Here is a 14,064-nt window from a genome sequence, read left to right as displayed (position 1 = left end):
AGCCCTGTTAGGACCTTGGGCGAGTTACACGGACTTCTGAATCTCAGTTTCCCCATTCAGCAAAATGAGTCTAATCGAGTTCTTCTGAATATAAAATGGTATCACATATGTAGCAGTGTTTTGTAAACTGTAAAGTATGTTCAAGTGCATTTTGAGCAGTAAAACCTCCAGTTCTGATTTTCCTGGCACAGAAAGTTTGTGCTCTATGGTAATTCGTCATAATTTTTATAGAATGTGCAAAACTATCTTCTGATTAAAATGAGTGGCACTTCAGTATCCTGAGAATTATTACTGTTCATGAAAGTGTGAAGCTGGTGAGGGGGAAATTAGGCAAAGCAAAACACATTGTCTTTCTCCCTTGCCTGTGAGCTTGTGCAGACACTGCAGCATTCACCAGGAGCGATGGGGTGTTGCAAGAAGCATCACTTCATCTTGGCTTTCCTGAGAACAGAGAGGCGTGGGTCTAAGAGGGGAGCTTTGTGAAGTCGTGTGTTCCAAATAACACAAAGGAAGTGGGATGCAGGAGACTTAGACACACAAAAGACTTTAAGAGTGTTGTCAAGGAGAAGATGTGAATGTCATGTTTAGCTAGGACAGCTCTCGCTCGCTCTTTTTTAAAGATTTATTTATTTATGCACGTAAGAACTGGGGTACAGGCCAGAGGTACGGGGGTGAGAGGATTCACCAGAGACAGAATAGGCGGATCTACTGAAATCCACTGCTGAGGGGAGCAGCGGGCGAGACAGGACAGGTCTGCTATGCTATGTGGCTCAGCTCCCTGGCTGGGGATCGAACTCATGGTACAGTGGCTGCTGATTGCTTGATAGCTGAGACTCTAACCCCTGCCACCAGGGAGGGCCCTTGGACAGCTCTCAAGTGCAAAGATGAACAAGCCTGTTGGAGGAGATGGGCTTTGTTACACGATCACCTTATCGGTGTGGTTGTCACTTTGGGTGATTGAACAGCAAAGAAGATTCCATTGCATTCCTCGAAGGTTCAGGTTGTGGAATTTTGAAGTTCTCTAGGTTTCCTTGTTTCTCTAAGCACCAGAATGGCCAATGCCATGGCAGGGGTCTTACCAGATAGCGCCATAAGTCAAACACGCAGGGATAGATATTGTAGGAACCTTCTTAAGGAAGTTCAGAGAGCAAAGTTTGGGAAGTGAACTCTTTTGGAAGTGAGAAAGGGAAGCAGGCATGGTTTTACTTTGAAAAGAATGGACAATTGCTTTGACTGATTAGATGATTTGTTGAGATTATGGAGCTGAGCAGATTTTGTGTTTGTAATAAATACATTATTTGGGGAAAACAAAATATAAACCAAAGGAGAAAATAATCTGTCTTCTTTAAGAGAGGTTATATAATTTTCCCTGAGTTAAAATGAGAAAATAAAGGGTTTTGAGGGATTGAGTCTTTATTTTATCATGAGGTGGCCCACAGAGTCAGAACTTGGGGAGAAAGGTCGTGGGTATTTGTTGATGAATGCCGTCATGTTTGGTTGTTTTGGGGGGGACTCTGTGCAGAGAGACTTGTTCCCAGGTCAAGTTTCCACAGCGGGCTGCAGTTGTTGGGACGGCGATAAGAATCAGGGATACTTGGTTCTGTATTTGGAAGAAATGATGCCAGACTGCTTAAAAGTTTGGGAAAGGCTACCGAGTGTGAGACTCTGCCAAAGGGTGCTTGACAGGAGCCCCGCTTTCTACCTAGGTAGCATCCCAGTCACAGTGAAATGGTGGTTAAATGAGGTTGTGCTGATTTTCTCTTGAGAACTAAGAAGGAACATATTTTGTTTATACAATGCTGGGCTTTTCTTTATTCTGTTTGTATTAGAAATCAGTGATTTCATCCCAGAGAAAGTACATGTGGGGTCTCTGCCAATACCCAGTGCCAAATATGTTTGGTGATTAAAGTATCCAGTATTAATCTTTGCTTGATGAAAACTAAAAACTAAGTCAACTTTTTTTTTTTTTTTGACTTTACATGATCTGTAAGGGAAGCACTGTAAATAAAATATGTGCATTGGGAAAAGTTGAGAGTTACTAAATTGGACTTTGATCTGCGTGGATATATAACCTTAATCTTGTAAACATTTTCATTCCTCTTGGAGGAAGGCAGATAAAGATGAATGTGATTAATACGAAGCCTCCTTGTTTCTTGTTTTCTTTGATCATTTTCCTTGGGTGCTGGGACTTTCTGTGAGGCAAATAGTTTGCCTCTTTGTTTTTCATCTCTGAGCTTAAATGTTCAAATGCCACACATATCTGCAGAATATTAACTCTAGAAATGAAAAAGTGACATTCATTTATTAATTCAACAGATGTTTATTGATCACCTGCTGTGAACCGGATACTAGACTGGACATTGTCTTTTGTCTGTGGGAGCTCTTTGTCCGGAGGACACAACAGACCTGTAAACGTGGGATTACAGTACAGTAATAAAAACAGCAAGCGGTTAGTTATAATTCCCATCCTAGATGGAACCTTTAAAAGCAGGATATAGAAGCTATTCAAGGATGAACAGGCATTTAGTACTCAAGAAAATTCCCCAAGGCATGGGTAAGGCCCTGTGCAGAGCTGGGAACCGAGACCTCCCAGGACTGAATGAAATCATATCATGTAAGGCAGGAGGTGGGAGAGAGGCAAAGGGCCAGAAGGCAAAGCTAAACTGTTGCAGAGACACAATTAGGCAGTGTCTTGTAGGGGTTATTTCTGAGCATGAATTTCATCGTTTAGTTTAAGAAGCAACCGGGGGCTTTTGAAGATAGAAAGATACCGGCTTTAGGAAGCTCATTCTGGGGGTGGCATAGAAAACAAACTATAAGCAGGGAAATGAGGAGGCTGTTGGAAATAGTACGGGAGATGAGGCTGAAGATATCTAAAGCAGTGATGTGATTGAGGAGCTGGCAGAGGAGTTGAATGAATGAAGAGGCAGAAGAGACTGATAGCAGATAAGGGAGAAGAGGAATAGTGGAGTATGAGATTGGTGTTTCCAGTCTGGGAACCTGAGTGGATTGCCCTGCTACATGGGGAGGCTGCCAGGTGGTGTAGCAGACTGCACAAGTGGAGGGTGGAGACAGAATCACGAGTTTCCCCTTGGATCTGTAACCCACTATTTCAGCATGTGGGCATGCAGTTCTATTTCTGTGGCATCTGCTGAGTCAAATCCAGTGGTGTGAGTTTTGATTTTAGCTGGCCTCTAATTAGGCAGAACAGGAAAACTGCATTTTAGTTGTAAGGTTAAAATTTTTTTCTATTTCATGATCTGAAAGCTGTAGCCTCTGCCTTTAGAAATAACTACTCGCTGAACAGAAACTCTGTATCTGCTGTTGTGCTTAAGAGACACCTGTCTTAATAAGCATTTTACAGGTGATGGAACAGATGTTTATAGAAATTTTCCAAAAGCGGTGAAGATGAGTCAATATATTACATGCAAGTATATGCTTATATTTAACTCTGAAAAATGATGACTTTTGTGGAAACATGATTAAAAAAACAAAAAAGATTCTATTTTTTTCCTATAAATCATCAGGCATTTTGGTTCTTATTTTATCATTCAGGCTAGTCATTAAAATTCTTCTGCCCATATGGGGATATTAAACTTTGATTTATGTATATTGTGATTTTTGTAGTACTTAAAAACTCATCAACTCTTCAGAAAAAAATATAGTTTGAGTATCTTTCCCAATTAGAATGAAACACCTTGAAATTCTGTGCTTAAAGAATGCTTTTTCTATTTATTTGTGCAACACTCAATTTTCTTGTGACCAAGTAAATAATATTTTGTAGTCTGTTTTGAGAGAAATTAATTTTCTCAGCTTGAGAGCAAACTTGAAACAGACCTATCTTACCAAAATGTAAAAACTGAACCTACCCAAGTTCGTGGTCATTAGCCAGGAACTTAACTGCTTTTTAAATAAAAAAAAAAAAAAACAATAAAATGACAACATAGTCAGAGTTTCAAAGTATATCAGCCATCATATTTATTGTAAAATTTCTGGCAGGGAAAAGTAACATATAGCAAAGAGCAAAAGGAGTCAATAGAAACAGACCCTAAGAAAACACAGACATTGGAATAGCAAAAAGAGGCTTTCAAGCGGTTACCATCCATATGTTTAAGTTAACGAAGTTTCTTTATAAAGAGTGAATAAAAGGAGTCTATCAACGGAGAAATGGAAATTATATGAAAACAATTGAAAATTTTGGAACTGGAAAATAAAACATCTTGAAGTCTTACAGTAGGTTGATGAAAGAATAAGAAAGGGTAAGTGATCTTAAAAGCAGATCAATGGAAATTAATCCAGTTGAAGAACACAGAGGAAAAAAGGTTAAAAAGGATGAACAACAGCCTCAATAACTGGAACATATCAAACAGTCTGTGATACATATGTCATTGTGGTGTCAATAAAGAGATAAGACAGAGTGGGGCAGGAAAGAAAGTTAACAAATAGGTTTGAAAATTTCCAAAATTTGTGAAAAATACCAACTTATAGGTGCAAGAGCCTTAGCAAATCCCAAGTAGGAGAAACCCAAAGGAAACTACATCTAGACAAATTGTAGTCAAAATGCTAAAAATCAAAACAATGAGGAAAAACACAAAAAACAGCCACAACTCCCCCCACACCCAGTCTATAATAAACAGGGAAATACTGGTGTGAGTGATCACTGACTTGCATCAGAAATAATGAGGAGCAGGAGACAATGGCAATGACGGCCTTTAGTGCTGAAAGAAAAGGCTACTCAGTCTAACAAGATCCGGGGGAGATACAACTTGGACTTGACAACAGGACTTCCTGCTTACCCAGTTTGGGAAACTGATTTAAACAAAGTGGATGAGCTTTCTATACTTTATGACTTCTTAGTAATAGGAGAATCCTACAACAAGGACACTGCATTCACCGATTTCTAGGCCTTTTTTTTTTTTTTAAAAAACCATAACTGATTTCACAAACTGTCTCAGGGGATTCGTTTTGTTTTTAAAATGCTTCTGGAAATACTAAACTTCAGCAATGGAATTTAATATTATTTATCCTCCATTTTTATGTTCCTTATGTCTCTAGGATGAAGTGATTTTGGTAAATAATCACATATCTATCTATAATAATGAAAATGCAAACTTTTGCCTACATTGCTGGGTCCTCTGTCTACCAAACGCGTTTTTGGAATTGAATGGCTTGTGTTGTTGTCAAGTGAAATATTTTCCAGCAGGGCTAAAACGTTCAGTATTGCCTCTTTAGATGTTTAGATGAGGATGAAAATAGAACTCCCACCTAGATTTCTCAATGCATATTTTATGAGTGTAATAGTGCCAGGAATATAGGTTGAGTTGGATTACACGGAGTCATTCTCTTTTATGTCTGTCTTATGAGTATTCATGTGAACCCTTAAGTGGAGTTTAAACATGAAGTGTCGTAAATTAATGCTAAAAGAAGAACGTCATGAAGAGAGTGCTGAGCTACACTGTAAATGACTTAATTCATCTAGTTAAAATAAAACTTCAGCTTCTTGAAATAATTCAGTTAAGGACTAAATGACTTCAGTTTCATTGCTGCTGATGACACGGCCCTTCTCTTTGAGTGTGGTAGAAAATGGAGCTTAAGATACCATCTTTTCTCAGGTTTGTTTTGAATTTGTTTATTGTCCTTGTCCCCTGTTGTTAGGTCCAGACACAGGTAGCTACCCTAGAAGTCTGACATATTCTTTTTCCATGGCTTACTTTAAATTCTGTCATGGGCTATATTGAAATAACCATTGCTTGTTGCTTGTCATTTATTGACAAATGAGATTGTGCTTGTCTTCTTGCTTTTGGCTGGTAAGGATAAAAATGGAAATTTGTCTCTTTTGCTCACTTTTTTTATTTCCCCTAGGAGTTTGTAAGTTCAGTCTTATTTCCTTCACCTAAACCATAGATTCCTGATTGAGATTATAAACTTTCAATGGAGATGATTTTCTAGTTGGTCAGCCCCAGACTTTCAGCATTAGTAACTTGGAAACTTCTTAGAAGTGCAAACTCCTTGCTTCCCATTGATTTAGTGAATCTGAAACTCTGGGAGAGGGGCAGAAACTGCTTTACCACCTTTTCCTAGAGATTCTGAGGCACAACTAAGTGTTAGAGTCACTTCCCTATAATAAGGAAACATTTTTGAATAGCATTACCATGCTGTTGGTCATTCAGCCACAAAGGTAAATCAGGACCTGAGTTCTTAGTGGTGGTGACAAGATAGTGCATGAGCCCATTTTAAGCCAAGTGAAATATTTAAAATAATAATAAGCAATAATTAGTAATAACCATAAAGAAATAATGGGTCTGGTATTTACTAAACATTTTTTCTGCTGGCCAGGTTCTTTGCCTGCCTTCATTTTTCTCACGGCATCCCTGAGGTTGGCACTAATGTGATTGCTGCCTTATATTGAGGAAACAGGTTTAGGGAAGGCGTTGGCCCAAGTCAGGATGCTGTCAGCCAGGCCTGTGATGCTGGTCAGACTAGTACTGGCAATAATACCCACTTGGAAATGCCATCTGAGACTTCAGACAATGCCTAGCTCCTCCACCCCTGCCCTTTAGCTCCCCGGGAAGCTAGAGACCAATTTGTAAATGCAGGAAGCGAAGCCAAAGCTCATGTCTTTGTAAAAGCTTGTCTTACTTTCTCATTTGCGACTTACCTACTTTCCCAAATTAATATCTCAGTCACTTTAGTCAAGTAGAGTGGATGTTATCCTTTATGCCCTGTACAAACAAATTTTTACAGCCTGTTTCCTTTCAAAAGTTTATCTCATTCTGAAGTAACCAATTCATTGGTCTTTTATCTTTGGGCTCTACTTGGTGGTTTTTGAAGCTTTCCAGGATCAGCTGAGCAATGATGTGGTTTGGCATTTTAATCAGTCAATACAGTATCAAGCTGGATGATTTTGGAAGTAATTAATGCTTGAATGAAGTCCTTATCCTAGTGAGTTATGCCCCCATCTTTTAGGAAACTTTATGGGATGATTAGAGGCAGCCTTTCAAATTCCATTTGAGGGATTTATTTTTTCCTCCAAGATGTTTTTGTTTACGTGACCAAAAAGGAAATAGAGTGTTTTAAAGAAGCGAGACGAGGCATATTAAATGGAGAAAAATGCGCTCACTAAATTGAAATTTAATGTCATCACTTTTAAATATGAAAGTAAAAACTTAAATGAATCTTCAAAGTTACTAATTAATTTGGTGCTGGCCCCTTCCATCCCATCACATAGATGCGCTTTATCGAAGAGGGACATTAATTGAAATTGGAATGATTCATTTTATTATGTGTAAGTCAGAATAAATTAATTCCAATGTCAGTATTAATTAACTCCAGTGTTAATAATTCCACAGACCTTTCTTTCACGGTTTGCTACAGTAATTGAAAGTTTATCTGTTGTTTTTAAAAAATCAGAGAAACCACTGTGTGGTTGGGGGGGTGGTGGTTGTGAAGACATAAAAATTTATAGCTACTTAGAAATGTCACTTATACTCCAAATTATTATTTATGTTAGAGTAGCCTTCTATTTTAAGCAAACTATTTATTTGAATGATAAAAATTTCTCCTCTACTTCTTCATCTCCCTCTGTATCCACATCCAGTTTCCTCTATTTTCTCACATACCACGTGCAGGTGGAAGGGAAGGAACAGTTTTGCACTTGTCTGAGATCAAAGACTTCTTTTTTTTTCCTGTTGCACAATTAGGGCAAGAGGTCATTGCAGATTATTGCTCCATCTCTAGTCTGAACTGAGCTATCCAGAGAATAATATTTGCTAGGTCAATTTGCTGGGGCAGTCTTTTTAGGTGATACTCTTACACGAATAAAAATGGAAAGAAGAAGTGGTCACATAACATTGATTTATTTTTCCTCCTTTTCACCTAGAGAGGAGTGTTGGGGTGGAAAGCAAAGGAGGGAGGGGATCCTATGGACTGCGCTGGAGGTTTATGGGGACCTTGGTGGTGGAGTATGATGTGGTGACATATGGCGAGGGAGGTGTTAACCTGTACCCCGAAATCATATAGTGTTTTATAAACCAGCGTTACCTTGATTTAAGCAATATGGTTAAAAACCCAAAATCAAGAGTGTTCAGACACTCACAGAAAATCAATGAAGATCAATTTTAAATTTCAAATGGAAAAAAATATTGGAAAACACCCATCTGGCTGCCCTTGGCTCTGTGGCACCCCACTCCTTCCACGCCTCTCTGGAAGTCGACACCTTCTGGAGCCTGGGTAGCAGGGTAGGCCTTCTGCACTTTCTTTCCTCCAGGGTGACTTTCAGAACCACAGCCTGTGGGCAGCTCCTCTGCGCTGCCAGCTGGAGGAGAGGCGTGGCAGTTTGGTTATTTGAGCCCTTTCTCCTCTAATTCTTTTTTACTTTTCCTTCTCTCCCAAGAAGAGATTTACTGTTTCCGAGGGTTCCTTCTGCTACCAATGTGACAAGCGTTGGCATAGGAAGTGCCCAGTAGTGAAGAGGAGCAGGGAAGCTTAGCAAGAAGACCTTGGGAGCTGGGAGAGAGGAGGGCAGCTGGCAAGCGCCACAGGAGGTGCCCATCAGGGCAGAGTGTGAAATAAATATCAGAAGTCAGTACTTCAAGTTTGGACCAGAGTCCCTGGTTGCAGAGACTGGACTGGCAATTGCTGATAATGTGACCATAGCAGTCACTGTTTATTGAAAGTTGTTTGGGGGCAGGAATCATGCTGGGTCCTCTGTCTAGCGACCTCTCAAAATAGGTCCACTTTGTCCATCTCAAAATGACAGCAGCCTCACCTTCAGAAGTTCCACACTTGCCTGACTGGTCCTTTTAGTTTACTATTCAGTAAAAGAGATGGACACATCTGTAGTTGGTCATATCCATCCATAATGTTCCAACCATGAGAATGTCATCTGATTTAGCTTCCTCTTGCTCCCATAGTACATTATCACACATTTAGGGGCTTATGAGGACACCGCTATATTGGGTTGTCGGAAAAAGTCATGACCTATTTTTTCTTTGAAAGACATAGAAAAAATGAATCATGACTTTTCTGTCAACCCAATATTATCTTACTGTTCTCAAGGTCCAAAATCCTAAATGGGTCTCACTGGGCTCCACTTAAAGTGTCCATAGGACTGAATTCCTTCCAGGGGTGCTACGGGACTGTTTCCTTGCCTTTTCCATCTTCTGGATGCTGCCTGCATTCCTTGGCTCCTGCCCCTTCCCATCTTCATCTCACTGACACCACTATTCTGTCTCTCTCCCCCAGATTTAAACAGCCCTTAACATTACACTGGTCTACCCAGTTAATCCATGATCTCTCACTATTTTAAGGTCTGCTGATTAGCAACCTTAATTCCTCCTACAACTTTAATTTTCCCTTGCCTTGTAATGTACCATATTTATGGGTTCCAGTTTGGGGTAAGAGGCGACATATTTTACCTACCATAGAGCATCTGAGCTGCTCCTCAGATATAATTAAGGTCATAGACCTGGATCATCCAGAAGGGTCCAACTGAATCAAACGAGCCCTTAAGAGCAGAGTACTCTTTCTGCCTGGGGTCAGTGGGATGTGTTAGGTGGGAAAATGTTTAATGGAAAACATGACTTTGAATTGAGCTTACACAATGCTGCTGCATGATTTTTCCCAAGTGTGCTCTGTTTTACCTCTTTTTTGCCCAAGAATGACAGTGACTCTTTTTTGTTCCTCTTGTAAACCTGAGTCCAGCTTCCAGACCTAGTGGTCAAATGCTTCTGGATCCAACTTTGGATCATGTACCTGCTATTCAGCCAGTCTCTGTTTATTTTGGGGCCTGCCAGGGCTCTGTTTTCTTTGCCTTGATTATCTGTCTTACCGTAATGTCTCAATTTCCTCCTCTACTTTTAAAGTTAAATTAAATTTACACTTTTTTTAATGAAGCTCTGGCAACATTGATCAATGCTGATTTCTTCCCATCACATTTATAATCTTTGATATACAGAGTTCAACTTACTTCATTGGCATGACACACTATTTTCTGAGTGTTTCTTGTGTAAATTTTAGTCCTCTGAGGCATATGATTCTTTTTTTTAAAGATTATTTTTATTTATTTATGCATATAAGAACTGGGGTGTGAGGCATGGGGGCACCGTTAGAGGATTTACCCGAGACAGAGTGGGGACCAGAACAGGTGGATCTACTGAAATACACTGCTGAGGGGAGCAGCGGGTGAGACAGGAGAGGTCTTCTTCATCATGTGAGTCAGCTTCTTGACTGGGGATCGAGCTCATGCCTCAGTGCCTGGTGATAGCTTGATAGTGCTGAGACTTAACCCCTGTGCCACCAGGGAGGCCCAGCATATGATTTTTGAGAGGAAAGACCTTTTTTTCTAGGTTTTCAGCATCATGTGATATTTTTAATACTCTGCAAATGTGTGCTGATCTACTAACTAAAAGCAATTACATACAAATAAATGAGACATATGTGTGGTAGTGGAGGTTTCTTCATTGTACAGCAGCCATTGTACAGTTACACCAGATACTTTTGGCTAATGGGACTGAAAGAGCTTCCTCTCTTTCTCCTCCTGGTTCCCCCGTTATCTGCACACCCACTCTACTCATGTGCAGCTAGAACCATCAAGTGGTTCAGAAGCCCATGTGGTGGCCTGGCAGCTGGCCTGCTACCCTCTGAAAGTTCCCCAATGACATTTATTATTCTGATCCTCAACCTGTACATCAAAAACTCTCATTCCATCTTTGAACAAGTAATGTGATTAGAATAATTCATATTATATTAGTGAAGAATGGATAGGCATCTTTAACCTTTCTGGCTTTTGTTTTGCAACCAAAATATTATTTTGAAAGTGTATATGAGGAGCTGTGTTTTGTGAAGAACTCTGTCTTCTCTGGCCCTTCTGTTCGTAAGAGGATCATGGATGTCTAGGCACATATCTGTATTTCTGGTGGGACATGCATGGGGAGGTTGGTCACAGATGGGGAGTCCAGAGGTACGATCTCCTGAGCTTTGTCTCTGTACGCTGGAGAGGCAGATAAAGAGCTAGTGGGGATGTGGGTCATGGAAACTGGCACCCCACAATAGGAATACTGAGACACATCGGTGGCACAAGCGCTGTAAAAGCAGGGTAATGGGAGCAAACAGGCATGAGTTTGGGGTTCAGCACAGCTGCAGGTGTGCACACACTGTTCAATTGTTTCTGGCTTTGCCTCTCCATCAGCAGCAGGTGCACGGAGTTCCATTGTCTTCATCTATAAAATAGGATTGATAATACTTGCTTTGGAGGGTTAGAGAGCACGTAGCCCAAACAGCTGATAGGTGCTAAGTAATCGGGTTTAATTCCAAAGTCAATGTGATGATAAATCCCAGGATGACTTAATGTGCAAACTCATCAGCTTTCAGGAGCACAGAGTGTCAGACTGTGTAAATGACGGAGAAGTCCACATCCGTGACTTGGGGGACAGCGCCCCATGACCAGAGGGGTCGCTTGGGACTGTGGGTTTGTTGGATCAGGGGCATGGGCTTTGATTGGGTAGACCTCAGCTGCTGTGGTGTGACCTCATCCGCTGTGCTGTGACCTCAGCTGCCTCTGGTGGACAGAGTTTGCTGTTATCTGGCGCCTTGTCAGGTATGGTGTGGCCAGGCAGGTGTGGCTACGTGAAGTAAAGCTATCAGTAAAGTAAAGCTATCAGGCTTTTCTGCCCTCCCGCCATCAGGATGGATGGTGGATCCCTGCGGTTCTGAATGCATGCCTGACAGCGGGCACCTGGAGTAGGGTGTGGGCATGCGTAAGTGGGTGCACCTGGGCTGAGAGACTGGGCTTATAAGGGTGGTGTCATGGGGATGCCAGCAGAACCACGAGAAGCAGAGAGTAGAGCAGAAGAGCAGAGAAGCAAAGAGAACCACAAAAGCAGCAGAGAACAAGGCCACCAGAGAACTCCGGAGAGCCCAGGTAGAGTGAAGACTTGCTGTGGGCTGGGAGGCCTGCCAGCCTCCTGGCCCCCCAGCACCCTGCCTGCTGTATACTTGGTAAATCTAAATAAAAAGCCTGCAAAAGCCACCGAGGGCTCCAGGACTCTCTCCTCCTTTACCCCATCTGCTTGGGTCATAGAGATCCTTCTCCGTGCCCGTTCCTGCCCACTGTACCTTCTTCGTGGCACTTGGTGGTTGGCTTTCTGATGGCACACTCATTGGGGAGAGGAGTCATATCTCCCACGCCTGTGGCACCCCCATTGCCGGGCAGCCCTGCTTATTCAAAAGGTAAGAGGAATCTGTTCCACAGTTGTCTTATGAGGAGCCATGGGTGAGGCGAATAAGCATTTCTAAGTGTTACATGAAACAAATAGAAACTAGGAGAAGCAGTGGAATATCGCCCGTCGGCCTGGGTCTGTGTGCTCCACGAGATGTGTGTGTGTGTTTACGTTTCTAGAGGACAAGAGCATATATATTGGTGTGTGTAAAATATATCCCTTTGGAAATTACAGTTTGTTGTATTTTGAAAAGTCGACTGTGGTTTGATATAAAAAATGGAAAAATGAACTTTTTTCATCCCCAGTAACTCATACAAACCTTCACAAGCAAATATTACAAAAGCCCCAAAGGCAGCAATAAATTCCTCTTGTTGATTTAAATCCCATTAAGGTTTCAGAAATGCTGAAAGCGTGCGGCTGATAAACCAGATGACTTAAGGGGGTTTATACCAAAGGGGCTTATAGAAGTTATTCTAGAGGAAAGACTTCCAATTGTGAGAGATAAACAAGCTTTGGATCTGAGTGGTGTTTCTTCTGAGTGTGCTGGAAGGGCCAAGGAAAGTTCACATCGCAGAAGAGCGGATGCATTAATGAATTTCCACACTTTGAAACTCTAGGGGGGTCTCTGCCTCACTGACCTGGGCTGCTTGATTTTACCTTTTTGCTTCCCTCCTCCAACTTCCCTCGCTCTCCCTCCCTCCCTCTCTTTCCCTTATCCCTTCCCTCCCCCACCTTCTCTCCTTCTAACTGATGGCGGTGTGCAATAGGGCACCTGTGTTTCGCATCAAATTATAACTCTCAACCCTTTTAATTTTCCTCTGGATACATCTAAAACTCCTCTCGGCTCGCACTAGAAATGATTGCTCTCACAGATTGGCATCCTTTTCCAGGCCAAGGCTAAGGCTAACCATTGCAATTTCTCAGAGAAGCATAGAGCAGTCAGAAAGCTATTGAATGATGGGTCCCTGAGACAGTTGTTATTTACTTCATCATGTCTTAGCAGAGCTTTCTCCCAGCATGCCTTGTGTTTGCGCAAAAGTCTTAATATGTAGCATGTGTGTAAATAGAAGAGTTAAGTAAAACTCAATAGATCACCTGAGTGAAGCTATGGAGTGAAACATCTGCTCCAAGCCAAGTGCAGATGTGCTGTGTGCAGAATCAGCCTGCCGCGTGCAAGGGCACGTGGAGCCAGGGGTCCTTTTCTGCATGTCGATGGTGAAACGTAGCTCCACCAGGCAAATAAGAGGTGGTTGGGAAGAGGTGCCCACCTGCAATTCAGTGCCAAGCCTGCCTCTGGGTTGTCTGCATGGTGGGGCATTTTGATCTGAGGAAAACGATGTATTCATCAGCACAGACGGGGCATAATGTCGCTGTTAAACATGTCCTTTGTTTGGGACACTGCGGGAACACCCCATGACCTTGCAAGTTGGGGTAAAGGGAGGTCAGAAAATGCAGGTCAGGGTGAAATCCAAGAGGTCACCACGACTCTAAGGCCCCTGTGTTGGCTGTGCTCTGAGGTGAGGTGGCCCCTGTGTTAGCTGTGCTCTGAGGTGAGGTGGCCCCTGTGTTGGCTGTGCTCTGAGGTGAGGTGGCGGAGTGCTCCGCAGCAGAGGCTGGATTTGCTGCTGGTTCTTCATTCATTCATTTAAACCCATACCCAGCTCCCAAGTGAATCCTGTCCTTACCAAGCACAGAAGCTTAGTGATGCACAAGGCTCCCTTAGCTGACCTTGGGACTACCTTGCAAAAGGAGTCCGCAGACTTGATTGCACATGATGAGATTCTAAGTCATTGGCTCCTGTCGATAGCGTTGGTTTGAGATCAGGTGTATTTCTCACACCAAGTGA

At 42.0% G+C, this 14,064-nt stretch overlaps 1 protein-coding gene across 3 annotated transcripts in view; it reads left to right on the top strand.

Annotated features, from left to right (window-relative positions):
* Nucleotides 1–14,064, top strand: part of PID1 (phosphotyrosine interaction domain containing 1) — a 199,459-nt gene that overhangs the window by 24,150 nt on the left and 161,245 nt on the right. Inside the window, exon 1 of one of the 3 annotated variants that reach the window (XM_054700130.1) lies at nucleotides 11,812–11,920. The exons of 1 other annotated variant lie outside the window; for it this stretch is intronic. The gene's annotated coding sequence lies outside the window, so the exon portion shown is untranslated. Of the gene's footprint in view, nucleotides 1–11,811; nucleotides 11,921–11,989; nucleotides 11,998–14,064 lie in introns of those variants that run through there. One more of the 3 variants, XM_054700129.1, reaches the window with a different exon arrangement.

This window comes from Talpa occidentalis, unplaced genomic scaffold (assembly GCF_014898055.3).
Source record: "Talpa occidentalis isolate TD23 unplaced genomic scaffold, MPIMG_talOcc4v2.1 talOcc4.3, whole genome shotgun sequence".
Classification (NCBI taxonomy): domain Eukaryota; kingdom Metazoa; phylum Chordata; class Mammalia; order Eulipotyphla; family Talpidae; genus Talpa; species Talpa occidentalis.
This window is presented reverse-complemented; position numbering and strand designations above follow the sequence as displayed.